General features: G+C 33.3%; 1 long non-coding RNA gene and 1 other non-coding gene across 2 annotated transcripts; one reads left to right on the top strand and one right to left on the bottom strand.

The window, feature by feature from the left end:
• Positions 1–864: 864 nt before the first annotated feature.
• Positions 865–1,913, top strand: LOC138349104 (uncharacterized). The gene is made up of 2 exons (XR_011221657.1): positions 865–1,433; positions 1,522–1,913. It is a non-coding gene; the product is annotated as an uncharacterized lncRNA (long non-coding RNA).
• A 9,792-nt stretch (positions 1,914–11,705) lies between these two features.
• On the bottom strand, positions 11,706–11,796 carry MIR391 (microRNA MIR391). The gene is given in 1 exon segment (NR_108010.1): positions 11,706–11,796. It is a non-coding gene; the product is annotated as a microRNA MIR391 (primary transcript).
• Positions 11,797–24,991: the final 13,195 nt, after the last annotated feature.

The raw sequence follows: 24,991 nt of genomic DNA, 5'->3' as shown, positions 1-24,991 counted from the left end.
GTATTTATATTATAAAATTACTGACTAGCTAAAAATGTGATCTTTGTGGAAGTGCACCAATAATATCTATACGTTGCAATAGCTTAATAACAATTGTTGCAGAAAATAAGAACTGTAGCAGTACCCTGTAATAACTGTTAGCAATAGCCATTGAGCAACATTTGTAATGGTTTAAAACTGTTGCATTACCTGATAATAACCGTCGCAATAGGATAAAATTGTTGCTGAACAGAGAGAAAAATTATAGCCCTAGCCTCAACAAAACTGATGCATATAACTCTTTACCAACGGTTTATAACCGTACCAATACGACACGAACCATTGGAAATTAATTAAAGTGAAAACTATGGCAATAGTTCAATCTACTGCTACGGTTATGGGAATCGCCACACCTAACCGTGACAACAGATCTATTGCTACACGAGTTGTTGTACCGGTTTCCATAACTGTGGCCTTAGACCTACAGCTACGTAAAGAAAGTCTATTGCAACGGTAAATGAACCGTGACAATAGATCAAATTTCTAATAGTAATGAAAGCACATGCTACTAGGTCTTTTGTTAATGAGATTTGTAAGAGCTTCAAATTAAAATGTTGTGAAGAACAATTGTCTTTTGTTTGATTTAAAAGGTTTTGGGTTATGTTTTACCGGAGGAGGGATCTTTGTTTTTTATTTTAATTACGGCCCCTTGAACTGTCTAGATTTTCCGTATAGACATCTTAACAAGAGTTCCTTCCTATTGAACACTTAAACCACTCAAAAAGTGTATCTATCAAACACATCTGGCTGACTTTTTACCTGTCGTTTGAGGCATGCCTTTTAAGCGCATGAAGTGAGAGAAAAAAAAAGCTGATGTGTCTGATTGACACACTTAACGGTTTAAATGTTCCCCCTTTATTTATCCAACCTTAGATTTTCCCCCTTTTTTTAATTTTCTCATCTCTTTCTTCTCCACATCTCATCATTGTTGCTGAAAATCAAACAAAAATCTTCATTCATCTTCTTCACACCGAAAGAAATGTCCAATTTGTCGATTTCAACTTCTTCAAATATCCTAGTTTTCTCGAATCAGCCGTAGAATACAACAACAGCAGTTCTTTTCTTCAATCGAGCACGCCGTAGGAAGAATATAAACATTGAACTATGTTATGACTCAATTTCTTCCAAGTTGCTTGAAAGTTTAATCTCTAATTGTTCATTTCTCCATAATTTGGTGTTGAAACTCTTGAAATTGACTGATGTTGAAATTAAAGCTCCAATGTTGAGATCTTTTGATTTTAGTGGAAGTTCAACTATATCTCCTTCAAGAATATTCTTCTATTGGCAAACTTTCGCTTATAGACTATACATTTTATTTAGAATGTGATATTGCCAATTTTTTCAGTTCTTCTTGTGTTCTCAAGAATCTTCAATTGAGCGAAAGTATCCTCAAGGTAAATTTGTTTCACTCATTGTAATGCATTTCTTATCTGTAGCATTTTTGGGGCTTTGAGTAATCCTGAATTTTTTTTTTCTTCTTAGTTTTTTTGGAGCGGTCAAATGTGGAGTACCAACAAGGCTTTCCTCTGGTATTAAATTTGTCAAATGTCTTTGCATATCTTCTATTTGTCTGGATGACCTGGATGTTATGTCGTGGGATATAAAGTTACCACGAAGATTAGATTTTCCACGTAGGAGGTGTGTAATGTTACACGCTTCATCTTAAAATAAATGCTTCAAACGACTCGTGACAAGTCAGTCAGGTGTGTTTGGTAGGTACACTTTTTGAGTGGTTTAAGTGTTCAATAGAAAGAACCTCTTGTTAAGGTGTCCATACGGAAAATCTTGACTAGTTCAAGGAGCCGCTTATGTGTTCAGCCTTTTAATTTGAAATGTAAATAAACAAATAAAATCAAGTAAATGGTTGAGATGAAGCCACTTGTCCGTCCATTAATTTTAAGGGTATACACAACCTAAAAGAGTAACGATAAGAGTATATACAACCCTAAAGTATAATGAAGGGTATTAACATACTATTTGTTATAGTTTGGGTGTATATTTGTCTTTTCCCCCTCTAACTATAAATAAATAAGAATAAGACAGAGACAGATACAAACAACTTTTTTTGGAGTTACTACAATATGAATTTTTTGAACTTGAAGGAGGTTTGTACCAAGAAGGAAAAAATGAAAATGTGACTTTAATGAAAAGTTGTAAATTTAATTAATAGTTGCGACTTTAATGAAAAGTTATAAATTTAATTAATAGTTGCGACTTTAATGAAGAGACATGACATTTATGAAAGGTTGTGACCTTTCTGAAAGGTTGGTTCTTTTCCAAATAGTTGTAATATTTCCGATAAGACATAATAAACATTTGTTCGCTACCATTTGTTGTATATAAACAGAGTGATTTCAAGGTCGACTCTATGCATACTTTAGTAAGGCATTGGTCTTAGGCCGCCAATTTTAGGGGGGCTCAATTTTTTACGAGAGTAAATTGTGTGTTGATTTTTTTCTATATAGAAAAAACATTCATTATTTATCAAAAAAGTATATATTTAGAATTATTATTTTATTCTCTTCAACCCCATTCAAATATATAGTTGGATAAAAATATTTTTAGAAATGAAGAAATAAAGATTTTTATTATAAAAAGTTAAGTTTTTAGATTATTTATACTTGTATAATCATGTTAGAAATTTAATTTTTGATGAGTTTTCTTAGTCATGTTGGTAACTATCTCAAATTATTGTTGTTTTTAAAATAATTTTATGTCATTATATTATTATATTATATTGTAAATTTAAGTTTTAAAGATCCATAGAGCTTACGCCCCACGTTTAGAGGCTTACACCTCGTTTGAGACTACGTAAAATGCTCCGCCTCATGCCCTAGCCTAAATCTTATATTTATTTAAAATTTGTCAACTTATTATTTGTAGAAATATGTTAACAATTCATATAATGATTGTCTGAGTAAAATAATATTTTCAACGTTGAATTGATAAAATCTTATTTGAAACTAATAATTGAAAAGGAAATCGAATAAATCATTTATATATATAAAAATGTTAAGTAATACTTTGCATTTAAAAACGTAAGAAAAAAATTCAATAAATGCATATGAAGTTTATTTAGATTTTATGCCTCTAATTAAGATTTTGCTTTAGGCCTCCGATTACGTTGAGCCGCCCTTGAAAGATTTCCTCCCATTTTAAAACAACTAAAATTCTGAACCTCTTCTTCTTTTTATACCCATTAAATATTCATCTACTTTGCTCATGTTGTGTGGTTCACTCACATCATTGCTTATATTTTACAGATCTTGGTATGTTTTTTTATAATCGTTAATTTATGCTTATTTTATTAATAATAAGTGATAATATGTTATAATTTTCATTTTCATTATTAATGTTTGTTAATGCGTACTCTTGTATGTAAAATAATATAGTGTTTTAATTTTAATAACGGTAGGTTTTAAGTATTATTTTATAAATTATATGATATTAAAATTCAGCGCGTCGCGCGCGTAATTATTCTAATATATATATATATATATATATATATATATATAAGAGAACACTAGCTCTGCCTACGCGATGCCACCACAAACCAGGATTCCCTATAATTTATTTATTTTCAAAACTAGTCATCTCTTTCATGAAAAGTTGTGACTTTAAAAAAATGTAAATTTTATAAAAATTTGTGACTTTTATGAAAAGTTGTGACTTCTGTGAAAGTGGTGCAGCTAGAAATCTTATGAAGGATGTCCAAATATTACACAAGTAATTATTATTTTCTTGATTAATGAATGGATTGAAAAAAAACTAAAATTGAACTACATAATATTGATATTAGTCTTTTTTTTACGAATAAATGTTCCAAAATCTTAAAAATTAAAGTGCATAACATTTAGCTTTATTTGTGTTAAATTTAATGGAAAGTGAACGACAAAGGAAAAAAAAAGGGGGGGGGGGGAGGGGGGGGGGGGAGGAGATTAAGCCAAAAATGAAATCATTTTTGTCTTTAAAGCTTTCACTATAACGAGACATAAATAATGAAAGCAGAATCAAATGAGGTGTTTTTTTGTTCACTTTTAGCAACTTCATAGAAATAGTTTAGAATGTTTATTAACTTTAAATTGAATAATTACAATTTTATTTCAAACTTTAATGAAAACAATTAAAAAATCAAATTCATTGAAAATTTAATTAGCTACTAAACTTAGATTTCAAATTAAGGATGTAATTTAATTAGCTTAGACAACTAAAAAATAAGTTAATGAAAATAAAATTAGAGTATTCTATTTAAAATTTAAAATGATTATAAAATACAGTTGAGGGGATTCAAACCCACACCTTCAAAGTAACGTAGAAGAGCTACCCCGTTGGACCATCCCCTCAAGTACTCGAGGTTAATGGAATATATCCTCCCAAGATAGAACGATCTTACCCACTTGTGTATCGGTACGTAAAGTCACGGTATACACGAACCATTCAACGATAGTAAAGTACACTTAGAATACTAGATTTAGTAGTAGTAGAAGAAGTAAAGAAAACACATTCAACTAAAATGAGAGGAAATCCCTTATTTATAGATTACAAAGGGTGGTGTGAAAATGTTCTTATTGTGCCTTACAGAAACGGTAACAAACTTCATAAAAGTCACAATTTTTCCATAAAAGTCACAACTTTTTATAGAAGTCACAACTCTTCATAAAAGTCATAATTTTTCATAATAGTCAATACTCTTCATAAAAGTCGTAACTATTCATTATTCATTCACACCTTTTAAAACCCAGAAATCCCCTCCATGAATGAGGAATGACTCCTAGACAAAGAAACGGATAAATATGCATACTTTACAAGCAAGAATTAATTGCATCTGGATAAGTAGGTTTCTCCTTGGACTTCATAGTGAACATATGTCAGATATACTTGATCGATTAGTAGATGTGATATCGTTGAACCTTCGAGCTTTGGTTTGTACCTAGATAACCATATGTCACACGATTAACCCTTTCCTATTTATGGTTCTTAAGATTGTGTTTATTTCAACCATGAACACACTCTTGGTTTCATGAGTGTATAGAAAATAGAATTTTGACAATAATTCTCTTTGAAGCGGCTTATACTTCACACTCACATAGGTGATTTCCAACTCTGTTGTCGCGTGGATACACTATTTGGTTAAATCTGTCACACTTAGCAAATCATTGAAACTAAGCTTTATTAACTCATTAACAAATCTTAATGTTGTATTCTTGATCCTGAGCATTTTCTTCATCGTGAGGATGGATTGAGTTGGTTGACAATGTCGAACCGCCATTCCCAACTTTTTTTTTCTGTGAATCTAGTTCTCGGGATCTCCAGCCTTCTAGGTAGAGTTACTATCATGATGACTTGTCCTAAGCCGTAAACCTATTCTCTTAGATGATCTTTCAACTTTCTCTCTAGTTAGGTATTTTTGTAAGTGGATCTGACACATTATCATTTGATTTTACATAGTCAATTGTGATAATTCCAGTAGAGCTAACGATATTATGTCTATGTCTTATATGACGAGACTTTTCGTTATACATAATTTTTCATGCCCTACATATTTTATCTTGACTATCAAAGTGTATGCATACTGATGCCAAAGATTGTGGCCAAAAAATAATATCTATCGAGAAATTACAGAGTCTTCCAACTTATTCATCGGCCTTATCTAGAGTACCTAGCTTAGAGATCATTATAGAGCTAGTGATACATGTCCTTTTGGAAGATTTCCAAAAGATTTTTCCTCCACCAAGAGTAAGTCTATATCCACTCGTGGATGTTACTTCATTTGATCCCGGTTATCTAATTTGTATCATTATATCCTTTCAATATTGTTGGATATTGATATATTGCCATACATAGTTTTGAGTGTTTCTTAAATACCCCAAACTCTTTTTCATTGTCATCCAATGAGCTCAATTAGAATCACTCGTGAACCGAATCAATTCATTAATAGCACATGTTATATCTGATCGTGCACACTTTGTGATATACATCATACTTCCCAATACTATAGCACAATCCAATTATGAATCACTTTCACCTTCACACATTTGAAATGCAAATTTTACATTTATTGGAGACTTGACAACATTGAAATCCAAATATTTGAACTAGTCAGGTAAATTTTCAACGCAATGAGACTTTGACAATGCAAAACATTATGGAGTTAAGGATTTTTATACCTAAGATCGCATCTGCAACTCCAAGTTTTTCATATCAAACTTTCTTCTAACATATGTTTAGTAGCATTTATGTCAGTGTCTTTATTGATGATCAACATATCATCAATATACAAACAAACAATGACTTTGTGATTTTAATGTGAACACATTTATCACTTCAATCATTCTTATATTCAATTGCCAATATGGTTTGGTCAAATTTATTATGTCGTTTGAATGTTTGTTTTAGTCCATAAAGTGACTTAACAAGTTCAGACACTTTCTTTTCTTTACCAGGAACCACAAAACCCTCAGGTTATTTTATGTAAATTTATTTTGTAAATTCTCCATTTAAGAAAGTTGCTTTCACATTAATTTGATGATTTTGGAGGTCATATACTATTTTTTTCTAAAGCCTTTGATGAAAAGTTTTGCTTTATATTTGTCAACAGTTTCATCCGCTTTTATTTTTCTTCTGAAGATTCACTTTGAACCCAAAGGATTATTTCATAGAGGAAAATCAACCAACTTCCAATAGGATTGCTCCAGATTGAACCAATTTCATTATTGATACCATCTTTTCAAAAGAATGAGTCCACACAAGACATAGAAAATGTTACAAGATCATATTTGATGGAAGTAGATGTCCATTGACATTTGCTACGACTCTAAATCTCTTTATTAAGTACATTCTCCATTTTTTTCTTCTCGGGGTCTTTTAGACCCTTCACTAGACTACTCAAGTCTAATTTTATAGTCCACAATCTTAGTTCCTATTTTAATCCTTTGTAGGAATAGAAACTCGGACTTTGGTTATACACCCCTACAGTTTGAAATATGTCAAGTTAGATTTCCTCCCTTTCCAATTTGGAATAGATGGTATCCTGAACAAACAAAACTTTTTATTGCTTTCTTTCAGAAACAGAAAACTTTTTTGTTGTTCCATTTTGCAATAAGGATAACTCCTCCACACAAGTTTTGTGGTAAACCTGAACTTATAAGTAATGCACCCATCATTTTCTTCAAATTTCAGTTTTTTTTTCATTCTGCAATTCCATTAGATTTTGGTGAATAGGACAACAATTTGATGGATAAATTCACTTTCCAAATATATTTCTGCAAAAGGAGATTTATATTCTCCATCCCTATCACTTCTTCTCTTTTTCTCAATTGATTTGCACTTTCAATATTATATTGTCTAGACATATGTATTGCTTCATCCTTACTATTTAGCAAATAAACATAGTTGCTTCTAATGCAATTGTCAATGAAAGTTACGAGATAGTTTTTTTCACCACAAGATGATGTTGGCTTCATATCACAAATTTCAGTGTAAATCAACTCTAAAAAATCAAAATACCTTTCAATAGATTTATGAGAATACTCAACATACTTAGATACCACACAAAATTGATATTTTTATTTATTGCACTCAAAGTTAGACAAAACTTCTAAGTTGATCAATTTTCCTCATTGATATGCCTAAGTGATCATGTCACAAACAATTTGACTCAATCAATTAAGAACAAAATAAAAATATTGAGTTTGAAAATCTCTCTGCGAGGTTGATTTTTCTCACAAGTATTTGGTTCCAACTTCTTACAATTTTATGTGATATAAACATTGTTTAGAGTCAGAACCTTGTCAAATGTCTCTTTCAGAAGGACCTTTCCATAACTTTCAATTTAAATGTTATAGATCTACCCATGAACAAAGTTTCATTGGGTCAAATATAGGTAATTTATATAGAGTAGAAAACTATAAAAATTTTAGTCTACAATAATAAGATACAATTAAATTCACAAGGAGTACAAAACGATAATTTTTTTTTACTCCAAACAAAATAAAACTTATGTTGTAGATTATCACATAGAAATGTTTTTCTTTTCAAATAACCTTCCAACTATAACATTTCTATTTTATCAAACAAAATGTGCATCTCTCATTCTGCAAACTAAAGAATTTTAAAAGCAACATTATTTGCCAAGAAAAATTCATTCCAAAACATATGATTTGCAGATCTTTTTTCAAAGACACATGATAAATATCAAAAGAGTTAACTCTGAAAAATTATTTTTTCTCCTTAGATAAATGATAAGAAAGTTATCTGGCGTAATCTTTAATCGGAATACCACCAATTCTCTTTTTACATTCTCATTTCAACCTTGCTACATAAAACATTGAATACTAGAAAGTAATCCATTAATCTTTTACTTCCATGATTTGTTTCCTCCATCAATAGAATACAAGAAATACCAACAGTATACTTATTTCCTTAAGACTGTTGGTTATCTTATATTCCTAAGATACTTAGAACAAAAACTTTAAAGAACTTGATACAAAATAAGAAAGTTTAAAGAGTAATATACAAAATATTTTTATTAAAGAAGAAAATTGAGCCACTAAATGCAAAGTACCCACTAAAGAAAATTATTCCCCTCAAGTAATCGAGGTTAATGGAATATATCCTCCAAGGATAGAACGATCTTACTCAATCACTGGTATATCGGTACCTAAAATCACGGTGCCAGCGAACCACTAAAGGCAGTAAAGTACACTTAGAATACTAGATTTAGTAGTAGTTGAGGAAGTCAAGAAAATTTATTCAACTAAAATTAGAGGAAATCCCTCAATTTATAGAAAACAAAGAGTAATGTGGAAATATTCTTATTGTACCTTACCGGAAGGGTCACAAACCTTTGGAAAAGTCACAATCTTTCGAAAAAAATCACACACTTTCATAAGAGCCACAATATTTCATAAAAGTCGCAATTCTTCATAAAAGTCACAACTCTTCATAAAAGTCACAATTTTTCATAAAAGTCACAACTCATCATAAAAATTGCAACTTTTTATTTTCCATTCACACCTTTTAAGACCCAACAGATATGACTTAAGATAATGTAATCTCTAAATATCCCTACCACTTGAATTTATTGCAAATATCCTTTTTTTCTTCTTTTCTCTTAACATCTGGATACATCACTCTGCCTCTATTAAATATATCACAATTACTTTTTTGGTGTATGACGTAGTTGGCACAAATATTATTATTGATACAAAATTCCAATTATTTTACACCTTAAATCAGTATGAATCTATTTATAGTTATGTATTTGATACATAATTAACTTATCTATCTTTTGTTATGTAGTTTTGAAAAATTCAAAATAACTATTTTGAGAAACTTTTGAGATAGTACTTAGCGCACAAATTTTATTGTGGTTTATGTACTTTAAACTTTAAAAAATTGATGTGTTAGCTGGCAATGTTTCAACTGAGTGTCCACTGTGATTGTTGACTAGGGATGACACAAATATGAATAATGTCCAATTAAGCAAAGCTAACTTTGAAGGTCCAGTAGAAATAAGCCCAATAACAGGCCGAAATCGATAAGCTTGTTAAAACAAAAAAAAACAAAACTTAAACATACAACTATAAGTTTTATATTTTCTAATTTTTCCTTCTTTTTTTAAATATTACATAATTCTTTTTTTTAAAAATTTTAATAGAAGTGTATAGATACATAACATTCTCGCTCCTATAATACACAATTCTCCAATATAATGCTTATTTTTTCTCCACTAAAACACTCAATCTTCTAAATAAGTTTTTGATTTTGAATTATTAATTTTAATTAAAACACCAAATTTTGAAATTTTGAATTTCAAAATTCAAAAAATTCGAAATTTCAAAAAACTGGACAATTTCTCTCCCGTTCTTATTGTTCTTCTTACTCCATCACGTCTTCAGTTCTTCTTACTCCATCATCGTCTTTCTTCTTCTTAACCCAGCATCTGTTATTGGTTTCTTCTTTTTCTTATTACTCCATCATCAGTTCTTCTTTCCTTCCTTTTTTTGTTTTGGTTAATTGTTCTATTACATTATATTAATGGATCCGTCAATTAATAGAAGGATATATGATTCCGACGATGAAAATTGGAAAGAAAATACAAAAAAGTCTTTGCATGATCCTATGAATCTTCAGAAGGATTCAAACAAATACTCTGGCGAAACATCAAAATCAAAGGTTGTCAAAATACAACAAAAAAAGAAAAAAGAAGCAGCAAACATTGTTGTCAGGTCTACATTGTTTTGAGTTTGTATTTTTATACTTATTGTAAATTGTTGTTGAAATTAGTAAAAATTTTAAGGAATCCAATATGTATCAAAAAATTATGAAAATTATTATCATGTATCGGACAATAGGTTTAATACATAAGTACTAAGTGGATTATAATGTTTAGTCTATGCTTTGATACATGAATTAGATGTGTATCATATGATTTCCTATGTATCAAGGGTTTTTGAAATTTTTTATCATGTATCAGTGATTAATTTCAATAACTGCGCCAGCAAGTGTGCTTGCTGATACATTTTGAATCAGTGTGTATAGTGTTTAGACGATGCATTGATACATGAATTTGTTGTGTATCATAATGTTTTAGTTAACAAGTTTAAATGTACCGTTTTTTCCCCATTTTATTCTTAACAGTTTTAACTTACCATGTATCACTAGAGTCTAAAGTATCACGACACAACAATTTTAAGGCATTTTTAGTAAATACTAAATTTGTTGGGACACAGTATAATTATTGAATTACACAATGAGATTCCTTAAATTTTTTTAAAAAAATGTATTAGTTTGGTTTTTGGTTCACCTGAACTTTTTTCAAAATGGAACAATCCTACGAATTTTTACTAATAGATTACAAGACTGTGGAGCAATTGAAGTCAGTGGGATTCTGGGAAAATACTACCTTCTTCATCCAAGTGGTGAAATTAGTGATTTTCAGGAGATATTGATGAGCATGATTCATAATGATTTATGTTTCAAATAATGGGGGTTATGTATCAACCGTAAGATTTGTACATGATACAAAGTACACAACAAAGTTTATCCCGTACATGTTACTATGAATCAAAGTTTACGTTCTTCTGTTGATGTTGGTGTTGGCGTGAATGCAAATATAATGAGTTTTGAATCGCTAGTACTTGTGCTTTTCTGTGTATAATGCAAAATGGTTTTTTTTTCTCCTTATCCTTCTTCCCTACTTATTTTATAGCTGATTTTTACTAACATGGATTGTTGTGTAGTGATGAGATTATTTACCCCTTAATCTGAATTTTTACATTCGAACTCTAAGTTTGAAGAAATGAGAGCGCTACTCCAAGAATGGGCCTTGCTTCCCAATTCAGCTTTAGTCATACCAAATAAAACATAACTGGCTTGTGAATTGTGATGTCTCTTATTGTTGAAACATTCTCCTTTTAGAATCTAAAAGGCTGAACCTCACCCTCTATTTGAAACTTTGCTTTGTCCGTTGGAGTCAAGATCTAAAACTTGGTTCTTGGTCATTTTAAATAAGTTAGATATTTAATGTGATTAAGATTTTTCAATATCCATATCTTCCGAAACAACGATTCAAATGCCTCCTGTCAAAAAAACAAGTACAATTGTTAGCTGAAATATGTGAAGTATATATAAACAAGATGGTAATTTATAATAGCATCATTTTTAGGCTTAATATGCAGGAGTATGATGCTGGCCAATAAATTAAATCCTATTTTCTCTATCGTCCAGCATCATCTCTCCTGCGTAGCAAGCCTTTTGATACTTTTCCTATTTTCTTCATAACTCAACTCTCTCTATATTTCTTCGTCTTTCTTATAAAATATTGGGATGTACAAATTGTGAGTTCAATTTGGAACTATTTATCCTTTTTATCACCATGTGTCTGTTGTCTTTTGTGGCGTTTTGAACCACTTTGTAGTAGGGACGGGTTGTACTAGGATAGCTAGTAGGGGTAACATGTTTGTCCCCCTTATCGTTTCATACTAGCTTATCCTTTATTTGAATTTGGAATCTAAAGCTCAATTATTAACCTCTTTCATCACTGAGTTATACTTTAGTCTTGTATTGTGGAGATTTAACCGAGGGGTTCAGATGAACACTTTAGCGCACGTCTTCTTTATACTTCGATTGTCGTATTTATTTTTGTTATAACTATTATTCAGAATGATTTGCCATTATTTTTATTGTTGTTTGTCATAATTAGCTTTTCTTTTCTGTACTACTTTAAACTTTTTGTTTCATTAAGTCAAGAGTATTCGGAAAGTAATTTTTCTGCCTCCAAGATAGAAGTAAGGTGTGTTACACTCTACCCTCCCAAGACCTCACTTTATAGAATTATGGTTGGTATATTTTTTTGTTATTGCTTTAGAACTAGTTTGTGCTTTTGAAGTACTTGCTACCTCTTATTAAGACACATATCATATAACTCAGTTTGCTAAACATAGGTAGGTGCATCGACTAACTTTAAATTTTTTGATTAATGTGAATTCAGTATTTTATTTATATTTTAAAATTTTCTGTAAATTGCAACAAATTCTATCTATGAATTCATAACTATATATATATATATATATATATATATATATATATATATATATATATATATATATATATATATATATATATATATATATATATATATATATATATATTACCTAACACTAATCACGAATCCACTGCAAATCACAAGAAATCACATTATTTTTTTATTTGTTTTTCAAATTTATTTGTTTTTCTTTTAAAAATCTGAGGATAACCCGCAATTACTATAACCTCTATCACGGATAGTGGCGTAGCCACATATAGCCCAAAATATCCAGGATACACTTCGTCGAAAAATTATACAATATCTATAAAAAGAAATTGTATAAAGTATATAGGTTAAAAAATAATTTATATACATATATATTAAATCTTGGATAGTGAACACCCTTATCAAATTTCTTACTTCTCAACTAGTACTAGTCTTTGCCCTTGGATGGACACCCTATGATGAACACTTTGTATACGCTGAACACCCTACTGTGTAATAGCTTACAAACCACATCTCTATAATAATTTTGGATCGTTTATTTGATCTACAATTTTCACCTATTTTATTGACAACTCATTCTATGATGCTTCACATTCTAAAAATCTTCTCATCTAACAATTTCCTAATTTTTTTTTCTGTGTAGATTAAAACAAGAATCCACATTATTTGGTGCATCGTTCCGAACCATATTAAGTCACTATTATAAGGACCAATAATCATCTTCAATCAAACAAACCAGGTCAAAGAGAAAACTACACAAAATTGAGGGGAAGAAACAATATTAAAAGGTGGCATTTAATGTTTACTAGACAACTTATTTAATGTTTTCTATACAACTTGTTTGAGTTCCATTTGAGTGGCTTAAATTTCATTTTAGTTACAAGCCTCATCTTCTAGATATGGTGATGTCAATACTCGTACGTCATTACTTGTTGAATATAAAGTGGAGATTTGTTTTTTTTTTTTTTGTTTGGTGAAGTGTCACACCAACAAAATTGATGTTTCAAATAACAAGTGGTACGTATAATTTTAGGGAAAATATACATATACCCCTCGATCTATGCTTGAAATTTAAGAGACACACTTATACTATACTAAGACCCTATTTGCTCTGAACTTATTTTATAAGCAATTTTCTATCCCTTTTAGGCCCACATGTCACTAGCTTGAAAAAAAAAAGTCAACCAGTTGGACATAAAAGATAGTGCCACGTAGGTAGAAAAGGGTAGAAAATTATTGATAAAATAAGTTTAGGAGGGTAATATGACCTTAGTATAGTATAAGAGACATTAATAAGTTAAGGGAGGTAATAGAACCTTAGTATAGTATAAGTGTGTCTCTGAAATTTTGGACATAAATTGAGCGGATACTTGTGCATTATCCCTATAATTTTATTGATAAATTTTAAGTTTTATAAATCAAATACAATCAAATTATCCTAAGAAGTAATCAGATGATAATTATAGTTTATAAAAAGTATCTAAAACATAAGTTATCATCAATGAGGTTTGGTGTGATGGCTCATATTAATCCACTCTTATACTTTGAAAGTGAATAATTTTTTGATTGGGAATGCATTATCATTTTATGAGCCTACATATATCTTATTATAGTAAGTGTGACAACAAGATGTTTGAATTTTTTTTTCCGAATGGCCTATTTTTCGCACCCCCTTTTAAGGTAATTGTAGACAATAAAATTCGCGTCGAGAAAACAATAATCAAGAATGGAAAATTATTGCAACAATCAATTTTATTATTTCAAATGCAAGTGTTACAATCTCTATAATTCTTATGAATTCTCCTTTTCAAATATAAATTCAAGGCCTTTAAAGCATATTCTTTAATCTATGATGAACTCGAACTTAAACTTTATCTTGATCTTGACCTTTATTTGAATTCAAGGGCTTCGAGCTTGTTCTTGAATTCGGTGGTCTTGATCTTGATCGTTCTTGAACTTAAATGCTTGAATTCTTAAACTTGTAGCTTTGTAGAGAATTAAATGGCGTTTGTACCACGAATTTTCTCTAGCTTCTTATTTAGAATTCTTGATTCTCTTTTTCTGAATTGTGAGACCCCTATTTATAGTTTTAGAATAGAGGAGTTGCGATTGGAACGTGACTTCCTTCAGCCAATCAGATTTAAGTGAAATATTATATGGGCTTTATGGAGCCGGCTTTAATTAAATTCATATTTATCTGAATTTAAGTAATTATATTAATCCATAATATTTATTTGGACTAATATATTCATTTATTTAATATAATCTGAATAACTTTATAAATTTATATTTAATAAATTTTAAGTGACTACAAATGCCCCTTCTTCAAGTCTTGTCGAGATATTTTACCTTCAAAGACTAGGCTTGAAGAATTTGAAGACTTCAATTTGTATAATTGGAGATTTTAAAATTTCATCTTGAAACAATTTTATTCATAAGGGTTTGCACCCATTTAGTCACCACCATTTAGTGCAAGTCTGAAGTTTTATGAAAGCTTACTCATAGCTTGAACTCATGTAACAGATCAAGTGGGAACATTTGATTTTTTTGACACTCATGCAAGTAAATTTAGAATATGGTTCTAAGTGCCTACGTACCTCAATGAAGAGGATCAAGTCACAACGTAGTTCTGGAGGATTGAGTGATTTTTTGTTGTGTCATACACAATTTATATTCTTGTGGGCCAGGAGTGACATGTAGTTAGGCTCTTGCCTTAAGGAACATTTTAACTCGAAGATTTAGCTCAAATTTAAATAGCTTTATGATATACAGTTCAGACTCGTGTCTCAAGTAGCATTTTAACTCGATGATTTAACTCAAACTTGAAGATCTAAGGGATATATAGTTTAAACTCGTGTTTCAAGGAACATTTCAACTTGAAGATTTAACTCAAAGTTGAAGATTTAAGTGACATACAGTTTAAGCGCGTGTTTCGATGAGCATTTCAACTTGAAGATTTAACTCTAACTTGAAGATTTTAAGTGACATACAGTTTAGACTCGTGTCTCAAGTAGCATTTTAACTCGATGATTTAACTCAAACTTGAAGATCTAAGGGATACACAGTTTAAGCTCGTATTTCAAGGAACATTTCAACTTGAAGATTTAACTCAAAGTTGAAGATTTAAGTGACATACAATTTAAGCTCGTGTTTCAAGGAGCATCTAAACTTGAAGATTTAACTCAAACTTGAAATTTAAGTGACATACTTAAGCTCGTGTTTTAAGTAGCATTTCAACTTGAAAATTTAAGTGATATACAGTTTAAGCTCGTTTTTCAAAGAGCATTGTAGCTTGCAGTTTAAGCTCATGCGTTAAGGAGCGTCTAGATATACATTCACTCAAAGTCATCCTCGGATACATACTTGCCCCCACTTTGGAGTTCTTCTATATCTTCATCTTCATGAGGTCCATACACAGGAGATTGTTGATCTTCTCTTAAAGTCATGCTTAATTTCCTGTCATGTTCACGAGTTGCCAACTCTTCAAATGTATTGGGATTTAATCCTTGCAAAATTTAGTGAAGACCCCAATTCATACCTTGGATGCACATTTAAATTCTAGAAATTTCACTAAGGCGATCTTTGTAGTTGAGTCTCAGACTTCTCCAGCGATTGATAAAGTCAAAAACTAACTCATCTTAACCTTGACGAGCCTTTGTAAGTTCCATCATTCTAACGACATGTCTTGTGCTATAGAAATTATTAAGGAACTTTTGCTCTAATCGCTTCCAACTATCTATAGAATTAGGTTCAAGATCTATGTACCAATCAAATGCATTTCTTCTGAGAGATCGAACGAACTCTTTAACAATATAATCACCATACGTCCCAGCAGCATTGCAAGTCTCTATAAAGTGCGCTATATAATGTTTAGGATTTCCTTTGCCATCAAATTGTTGAAACTTGGGAGGTTGATAACCCTCATACATTTTCAAGTTATCAATCCTTTGTGTATATGGCTTTGCATATATGGGAGAAAATTTGAATGAAGACTCAGATTTATCTTCGAGTGTCACTATGATAAAGTTCATTAACTAATCAATTGGAATCAAACCTTCATCAGAGATATGAATGTCTTTGATCTTTGTTTGCTTTACGCAAGACACTTCTTTGTGTTGAATTTTAGAAAGCTTCAGAGGTATTGACTTGATCTTCTTTCAATCATGTTATCCATCTTATTTGTTATCTTTAAAAATTTAGCATCTTGTTCGTGTGCGCACTTTGTTGACCTTCAATTGCTTTAGTTAAGCTTGCTAGTTGTTCTTCTATAGTGGAAGACATTTTGATATTCTTGATGCTTGAAAAGTTGATGAGAGGTAGTGATTGTCCCACTGGGCGTGCCAGAATTTGTAGATAATAAAATTCGCGTCGAGAAAACAATAATCAAGAACAGAAAATTATTTCAACAATCAATTTTATTATTTCAAATGCGAGTGTTACATTCTCTATAATTCCTCTAAATTTGCCTTTTCAAATATAAATTCAAGGGCTTTAAAACTTGTTCTTTAATCTATGATGAACTTGAACTTTATCTTGATCTTGACCTTTATTTGAATTCAAGGGCTTCAAGCTTGTTCTTGAATTCGGTGGTCTTGATCTTGATCGTTCTTGAACTTGAATGCTTGAATTCTTAAACTTGTAGCTTTGTAAAGAATTAAATGACGTTTGTACCACAAATTTTCTCTAGCTTCTTATATAGAATTCTTGGTTCTCTTTTTCTAAATTATGAGACCCCTATTTATAGTTTTAGAATAGAGGAGTTGCGATTGGAACATGACTCCCTCAGCCAATCAGATTTAAGTGAAATATCATATGGGTTTTTATGGAGCGGGCTTTAATTAAATTCATATTTATCTGAATTTAAATAATTAAATTAATTATATTAATCCATAATATTTATTTGAACTAATATATTCATTTATTTAATATAATCCGAAAAACTTTATAAATTTATATTTAATAAATTTTAAGTGACTACAGTAATATTTTCTAGTTTATTTTTATTTATCTTTTTGACATGTATAGCCGCTTAACTTTGAAATATCTCAAAGTATTAAAAAATGATGAGTAGAATTTAGAGTTTATTTGACATTGGTAATAAAAGTAACTTACTTTCAGAAACATTTTTTTAAAAATGATTGTTTTTAAAAAATATTTTTCATAAGCAAATTGTGTTTGGCTGATCACTTTTTAAAAAATATTCTTGAGAGTCAAATTACAAAAAAATTATAAATATTAACGTATTTTAAGTAATAAGATTGTTTATAGAGAGAACCTATTTTAAATATTTATTATAACAAAAATATTTTATTTTTATTTTTATTAAATTAAATATTTGAATTTTCAATCATATATACCTTTTGGGGAGGTTGAAACAAGTGCTATTTTTTCCTTCTTTTCTTATCTACCAAAAATATTATCTTTACCTTGCTAAATTTCTGCAAAATGATACTTAAAATAATATATAATATTTAAAATGATAATATATAATATTTAGAATAATAATATATTTATTAAAATAACAATGTATAATTTTTAAAATAATATATATAAACATAAAATAAATTAATAAATTATTATAAAAAATAAAAATAAAAGTAAAATTCTTAAATAAAATTTAACAAAAAATATGAAATATGCTAATTAATTAATAAGAGATTTTGATCTTGAACTTGAACTTGAACTTTATCTTAATCTTGACTTCTAATTGAATCCAAGGGCTTCGAGCTTGATCTATAATCCGTAGGTCTTGATCTTTATCGTTCTTTGAAACCTGAATACTTGAAATACTTGAACTTGTAAAGAATCTGCAGCTTTTGATCCATGAGCTTTCTCTAGCTTTGTCACACTCTCGACAATGAGCTAGGTTGAACTAGAGCCTAACAATTGTGTCATGATGTTTTAAAGTCCTTAAAAGGTTAATAATAGTGTTTATAGTCAGTATATAAAGTTTGGAAGTGTTTGGATGTCAAACGACCAAAAACGTCCAAGACGTTAGGAAACTAGTCGAAGTTAAACTACTGTGTCGTAGTGTTCTGTAGTGGAGTTTTGGGGGATTATTTGAAGGTGAAATTGAGTATCGATGGTTCATACACATATCCTTAGATGTATAGGGTTGAAACATTTGAGAATGACCCGTCGGGGACCAGCCTAAGGGTCCCTAAAGAGGACCTAAACATGGGACAGTCAAGTTGCAGTACTGATATGCTCAAATTTACTTCTCGAAAAGAAGTATAAGCTGTCGTATCAATTAAAGAACTCAACTATTAGGTTGGGGTTGATCTCACGAGGAAAATGATTTAGACATAACTTTAACCTACTATTACTTCTATTTTTAGTAAAGTCCTTTCCGAAAACAAGTAACAAAAAGGGGGTTTTAAGTAACGAATGTAATTAGCTATATCTAAGTAAACAAGTGACAAGTTCAAATATTTGATTTTTATCAAGTAATGAAAGTAACTAGGGCTTAAGTGTTCCCCACAAGCTTATAACGCGGTAATTCTAGCTAAAACAATCTTTTCCTAGTATCTTGCATGCAAAGAGGTAAGTTATGTATCCCTAATTCCTTAGTCCGGCAACTAGGGAATTTCACTCTACATCTTGGTCCGTCTACGTGTATGCTTTACTAAACCTTACATTTACCTCATATTAAGCATCATAATCGATGTATGACTTATTGTTACTTCGCACCGATCGATACTAGCCTATTAGATAGTGTATACTAAATCTATGTTGATAATTCTTTTCTTATTATCTACCTCCTTGGTCCGGAAAGTAGCAACAAGGCGAGTTCTAATGTGTGCACTCGTTAAAAAGATTTATAAATGAAAGAATTATCAATACATGCAAGACACTATTCTTGGATTATTATTTTAGCTAGTTTTTACTTTGTTAATTACCCATGGTTCCCACGACCCTAGCTATGGATTTAGTTACCCATTTTAATAATCACACAATTCATATTAGTTTGATAAGAATTCGTGTACTTACTTTGATGAGATTGAAGAAAATCCAGAAAATTACTTGAATTAATCAATACTCTTGCAACAAATGATTTTCGAAAAATAGAATAATTTCCCCAAAATCACAAGTTCAACAACTAAATCAATAAAACTGAAAAATACCCAAGAGTCTAACTTCAAAAACAAGGTTTTACCAGTATTTATAATAAGTAAGTCCTAACATAAAAAGGAAATCTATTTAAGGAAAATCTGCCCAAAATAACGCGTTTGGGTCGACGACCAGACTGACAGGCCGTCGAGGCCCCCCGTCATTCCACACTTAGTTATTTTTCAGCTGCTTTCTTCTCCAACTCACTGTTACCATCGACGGACAAGGATGACGGTCCGCTGAGAGCACGACGGTCCGTCGATGGCTTCCGTTTCTCCACAATTAGAATCTTTTCAAGTAAGGTACTGCTGCTACTTTCTGTTAACAATGACCGATGTGCAGGTTGGTCCGTCATGGAGGTTACGGTCCATCTAAAGCCTCCGTAGCCCCACAGTTAGTAAGAATTCCCCGATCTTCTTCAGCAGCATTTCCTTCATACGACGGTGGCCACCTACGAACCGTTGATGGCTCCGTAGGTCATCACTTCTGCAATTTCAGTACAATTCTTCCATGTTTTCATCCTGGACAAATTTCCTGCAAACAAAGAGAAAAAAACATTAAAACTAATACAAAAAGACCTTAGAAACACACTAAACTTAAGGAAAACAACATTGAAAGTACCGTGAAACCATGATACATCAACACCCTTAACTTAAATTTGTTATTTGTCCTCAAGCGACGCACTATGACTCATCACAAAATCTTTGTAAAAGAGTATACTTATTTTAGCTTTCGTAATCATCTGGCTATCAATTCCAATTATTTTCATTATGTTTATGCATGCTATCACTATTAGGCTCGCTCATGTGGATCAGAACATGACACAAACTCACCACACTCCGACACCTATCCTCTTTGATCTCTCACTAAGTTACCAATTTTCCAGTATTGCAACTAGTGTCCTCACTTCAAAACAACATCCTCATTTTTCATACAATGATTTCAGTTTGAGTATAAGGATTATTTTTCAACACTCGCTCTCAGAATAACTTCACACCTTATTTATACTTATTTCCATAGGCTTGCCCTTATTTTCACTGTTTCAAGTTCACCATAATAGACTTTTAGGATCACGATAGGACTTTCTTATCTTGTAACTTAGGCTCGAGGTGAGGTAGGATACATTTAGATGTATTTTAGTGACTTATCCTTATTGACATAACGTCTAAGCGTCCTATCTTTTCATCGTTTTTCTTCCACCCTATTTCTTAATTTTCTTGTATTCTTTCACCCTTCTCGCTCCTTTTGTCTAAGTGACTCTTCTATTTTCTTACTTTTATTTTCAAATTTTCAAATTTTTTACTTTGCTTTCAACTTTTCTTGATTGACTTTTCTTTTGTTATTTCTCTATGTTTATTCTTTCAACCCCATTCTCCGGAGCATTCCTCATAATATCAACCCTCAACTCATGGTTTTTCTATGAGTTAAGGTACAATATACCCAGGGTTGGGTCAGGGCCACGACAAGATTATTTTTTGCATTAGCCACCCTCAACTTATGCTTTTGGCATAAGCTGAAGTGTACAAGTCCAAGGAGGGACTAGGGCCAACACATTATTCCCAGAAAAGATCAATTGGGGTTAAAAAAAGTCTATTTTAAGCTCAAATCATTTTGAATCAAGAAGGGATTAATTTCATTCGGTTTTCTGTTATGTAGGCTAAATATTGTCTATCTTTAACAAGGGTATTTGATCCTTTCCTAATTGTCTATCACAACTTACTTTTAGCAGGTGTAACCAGGCAAGTTCTAGATCAGTACCAATGGTGGACTATTCAAATTTTCCTCACACTCACTTGACATCTCATTACTCTACCACATTATTAGACACCTAGTTCGATTTTTAGATTTAGGGTTATGCCATGGTGTATCTCAATGTCATGCTTAGAGCCAAACATTCATGAGTTACTATGCCTAGTCGTGCAACATTTTCTTTAGATCAGGATATCATTTTGTTTATCCATCATGCTTCAGATTCCATTTCTATACTATTTACAAAAGATACCAACATGCCGATTCTAAAATAAAATAACCAGTCTCTTGGGGAAAAAAGAACAGGGCAAGAAAACCCCAAGAGAGGATGATGAGTTGGGCTACTCAGACTTCACCCTAGCACTCACTTTCCATTTACCCCACCCCCCCAAAAAAAGACATGCAATTGTCCCCAATGCATAAAAGTATATAAAATAGGGTCATAGGTGAAGCAAACCTGTGGCACAAAGTGCCGACGATCAACATGATGACGGATCCAGTTTCTTAGAACCCACTCCTTCTGTAGTAGGGACACCATTAGTGGTGTCCTCAGCAATAACAGCACTATCAGTAGAACCCTCAATTGGCAGGCCTCCTCATCAATCAGCGAGGCTCTCCTCACGACCTCCAACTTATTGTGCTCTTCCTTTCATGCCGGAGACTCATCCTCATCTCTAAATCGGTGCCACTTGACATGATCTTATGGAGGAGGTGGTGGCACAACAGTGGCGGAGAGCAGGGCAGCCAAAACCGTGTCCTCATCAGGCTCTGCAGATGAGGCTCAGAATCAGGCACGCGAGCCTCTAGTATAGTATCCAAGTCTGCTCTATGACTCTTGATAACAGCCTGGAGAGTCGTCAATCCACTGTAGGGGCTGGCCGGGCGAGAAAACGCAATTCAAATGCATCTAAACGCTGGTGGACCTCCATGATCTGCCGCTCAGTATGCTGGGCCATCTTCCTCTCTATCCGCTCCTCCACCTTAGCAATGGACTTTTGCATCCAAAGATGAATGTGATGCAGAAGTGTGTCCATTTGGGCCTCTAATTTATGGACCCTAGCAAGCGGACAAGTGTAGCAGAAAGAGTCGAGTGGGAAGAGCTCGGAGCGGTGCTAGCACCCGAGATAGACGCAACCGGGGTGGTGTCGGTATGCTCGGATGTAGACGGATTAACTGCTCGGGCTTGCTCTCCTGTGACCGCCAGGTTCTCACCAAGCGGCTGCACCTCTCGACGGGGCACTCTATGGCGAGACAACTTATTGGACTCATCCCGAATGAGGCCAATCCACTGTTGCGTGCGGAGTCTTGATCACATCAATGTTGCACACGGGCACTCCTGTAGACCTGCACAACTCAAAAACCATGCATGGGAAGGGGTAAGTACTAGTGGCCTTAAAGGCCCTCTCATGCATCACCTCCTACAACAGCCACACGAAGTCCACCTCGAACCCTGCAACCATGGCAGCCATCAACACTGCACAATCCCAATTGACAATGTTATTAGCACCAGTGGGGGAAAGTAAGTGTCGGACCAGTAGCCATAAGAATTTGGCCGTGAAGGTGAGGTTAGCCTTATTGATGCTCCCCTTGGGCTCCAAAACCCAATCAGCACCCTCACCATCCTCGGAGAGGTGCTATTCTATCCAACGCTTAGTGGTCTCTCTCACATCCGGATCACGCTGGAACCAACCGTCCTTGATCAACTTCCATCGATAGTCAAATTCGGTGGTGAGGGGGGTCCTGGTGGCATCAACGTCCGCGCCATAGAGAAACCTTCTAATGGCTGGAAAAGAAATATCAACTAGCTTGCCACGAACTCAGACGTACTCCAGATGTGCATGTCTGGCTGGATTGGCTGTCCAACTTAAATCGGAGAGTTGCCACATAGGAGGCGTAGAACTCTCGCACCATTTATTCACTATAGCGGCCCAAATTTTGAGCCATCCACTCCAGCCGATGTTTGGCGAATATAGCATGGATTGTCGGCATAGTGGGAAGAATCCCAGTGAGAACCCGCCGCTCGAGTGTTAGAACCCGGGTCATTGACCCCCTTGTCTTTGGAAACCTTTGCATCAACATATATTTGATATTGTCCCTTGACACACCACCGGTTGGGATGATCAGCAACCGGAGATGGGACGACAGTCTGCGGTGCTGGAGTAGAATCTACACTATCAGCATCATCAGTCAACGCAGACTGGACCGAAGTGGCTGAAGCATTGGCAGTCGGAGAAGTAGAAGCCTCCTCAGACCCGAAAGCCTTCTTAGAGCCAAACTCTTCCTTATAACCGGAACCCTCCTCGTAGCTAGACGCTCCCTCAGAATGTTCAGCGGACCCAGAAGGTGTGCCGTTCTGTATTTGCTCCTCGTCAGATTGGGAGGCAGTGACTATGCCGAGCACCACCTTCGTCGGCGTGGCTCTGGTGAGGCGGGCAGCATGGGTAGGAGTGCAGGTGCCAAGTGGAATGTACTCCAGGTCACGCTCATCGTCTGATCGTATGACCAGCCGGTTCGATGGGGAGATGGACTTGGAACGCCCTCGTGAGTAGACGCGATCGGGTTTTGGTGCCGTTTGTACCTGCAAAGAGAAGTAGTCGTACCATTAGAAGCCCGCAACACATGCAAAAGCAGAAAACACAAGAGCAGAACACAGAAAAGGAATGGCAGTGCAGAAAAACAAAGTACAGAATGGACCCATCGACGGTCTATCAGAGGAACGACGGTCCGTCATGGGGTCCGTCAAGGGACACTTAGAATCAATTTTAAAAACATCAGAAACAAAGGTTCTAACAGTGGCGATGGTTATGCAGGATGGACCGTCGAGGGCACGGCTGTTCGTCATGGGGGTCCATCGAGGAATACTTAGAATAAAATAAAAACGTCAGAAACAAAGGTTTTGACTATGTCGATGGTTGTGCAAGACGGATCATCAAAGGGATGACTCTTTATAATAAGGGTCCGTCGGCGGACACTTAAGATTATTTTTATTGAAAATCAAAAGCAAAGGTTCTGACACCATCGACGGTTATGCAGGACAGACCGTCGAAGGGACGACAGTCTTTCAAAGTGGTTCGTCGAGGGACACTTAGAGTAATCAAGGGATGTTGGGGTTGACGGACCCAATGACGGTCCGTCGAGGGACCTACGACCCGTTGACGGGGTCTCGTACTATCCTTGAGGGACAGAGTGTTGAAGCCAAATTGGTTCCCCTATCTTACTAACTCAAAGTATCCTTATAAGACTATGTTTCCCAAAAATTTACCCAACATCCCATCATTCGCCGGGTATGAATTTTCCTATTTTTAACATGCGTTTTCGACAACCTATCAAACCCTATGTCAGGAACATAATCATTCAAACATACGCCAATTGTTAACTATACACCCACATCCCTTTCAATTGCAGTTGTTCTAAGGAAAATAGGAATTCTGGTGTAAGTTTTAGCATGCAAAAGGGTACAAAATTCAAAACCCACACAATTAGACATCAAGGTAATCAGGAAAATTAACGACAATTCATCTTAGAAAATCAGAACAACATACCTGACAACTATAGTAG

The sequence above is a fragment of the Solanum lycopersicum genome, chromosome 6 (assembly GCF_036512215.1).
Source record: "Solanum lycopersicum chromosome 6, SLM_r2.1".
In the NCBI taxonomy this organism is placed as follows: Eukaryota; Viridiplantae; Streptophyta; class Magnoliopsida; order Solanales; family Solanaceae; genus Solanum; species Solanum lycopersicum.
The sequence above is the reverse complement of the archived record's forward strand: the minus strand, read 5'-3'. Positions and strand labels throughout refer to the sequence as shown.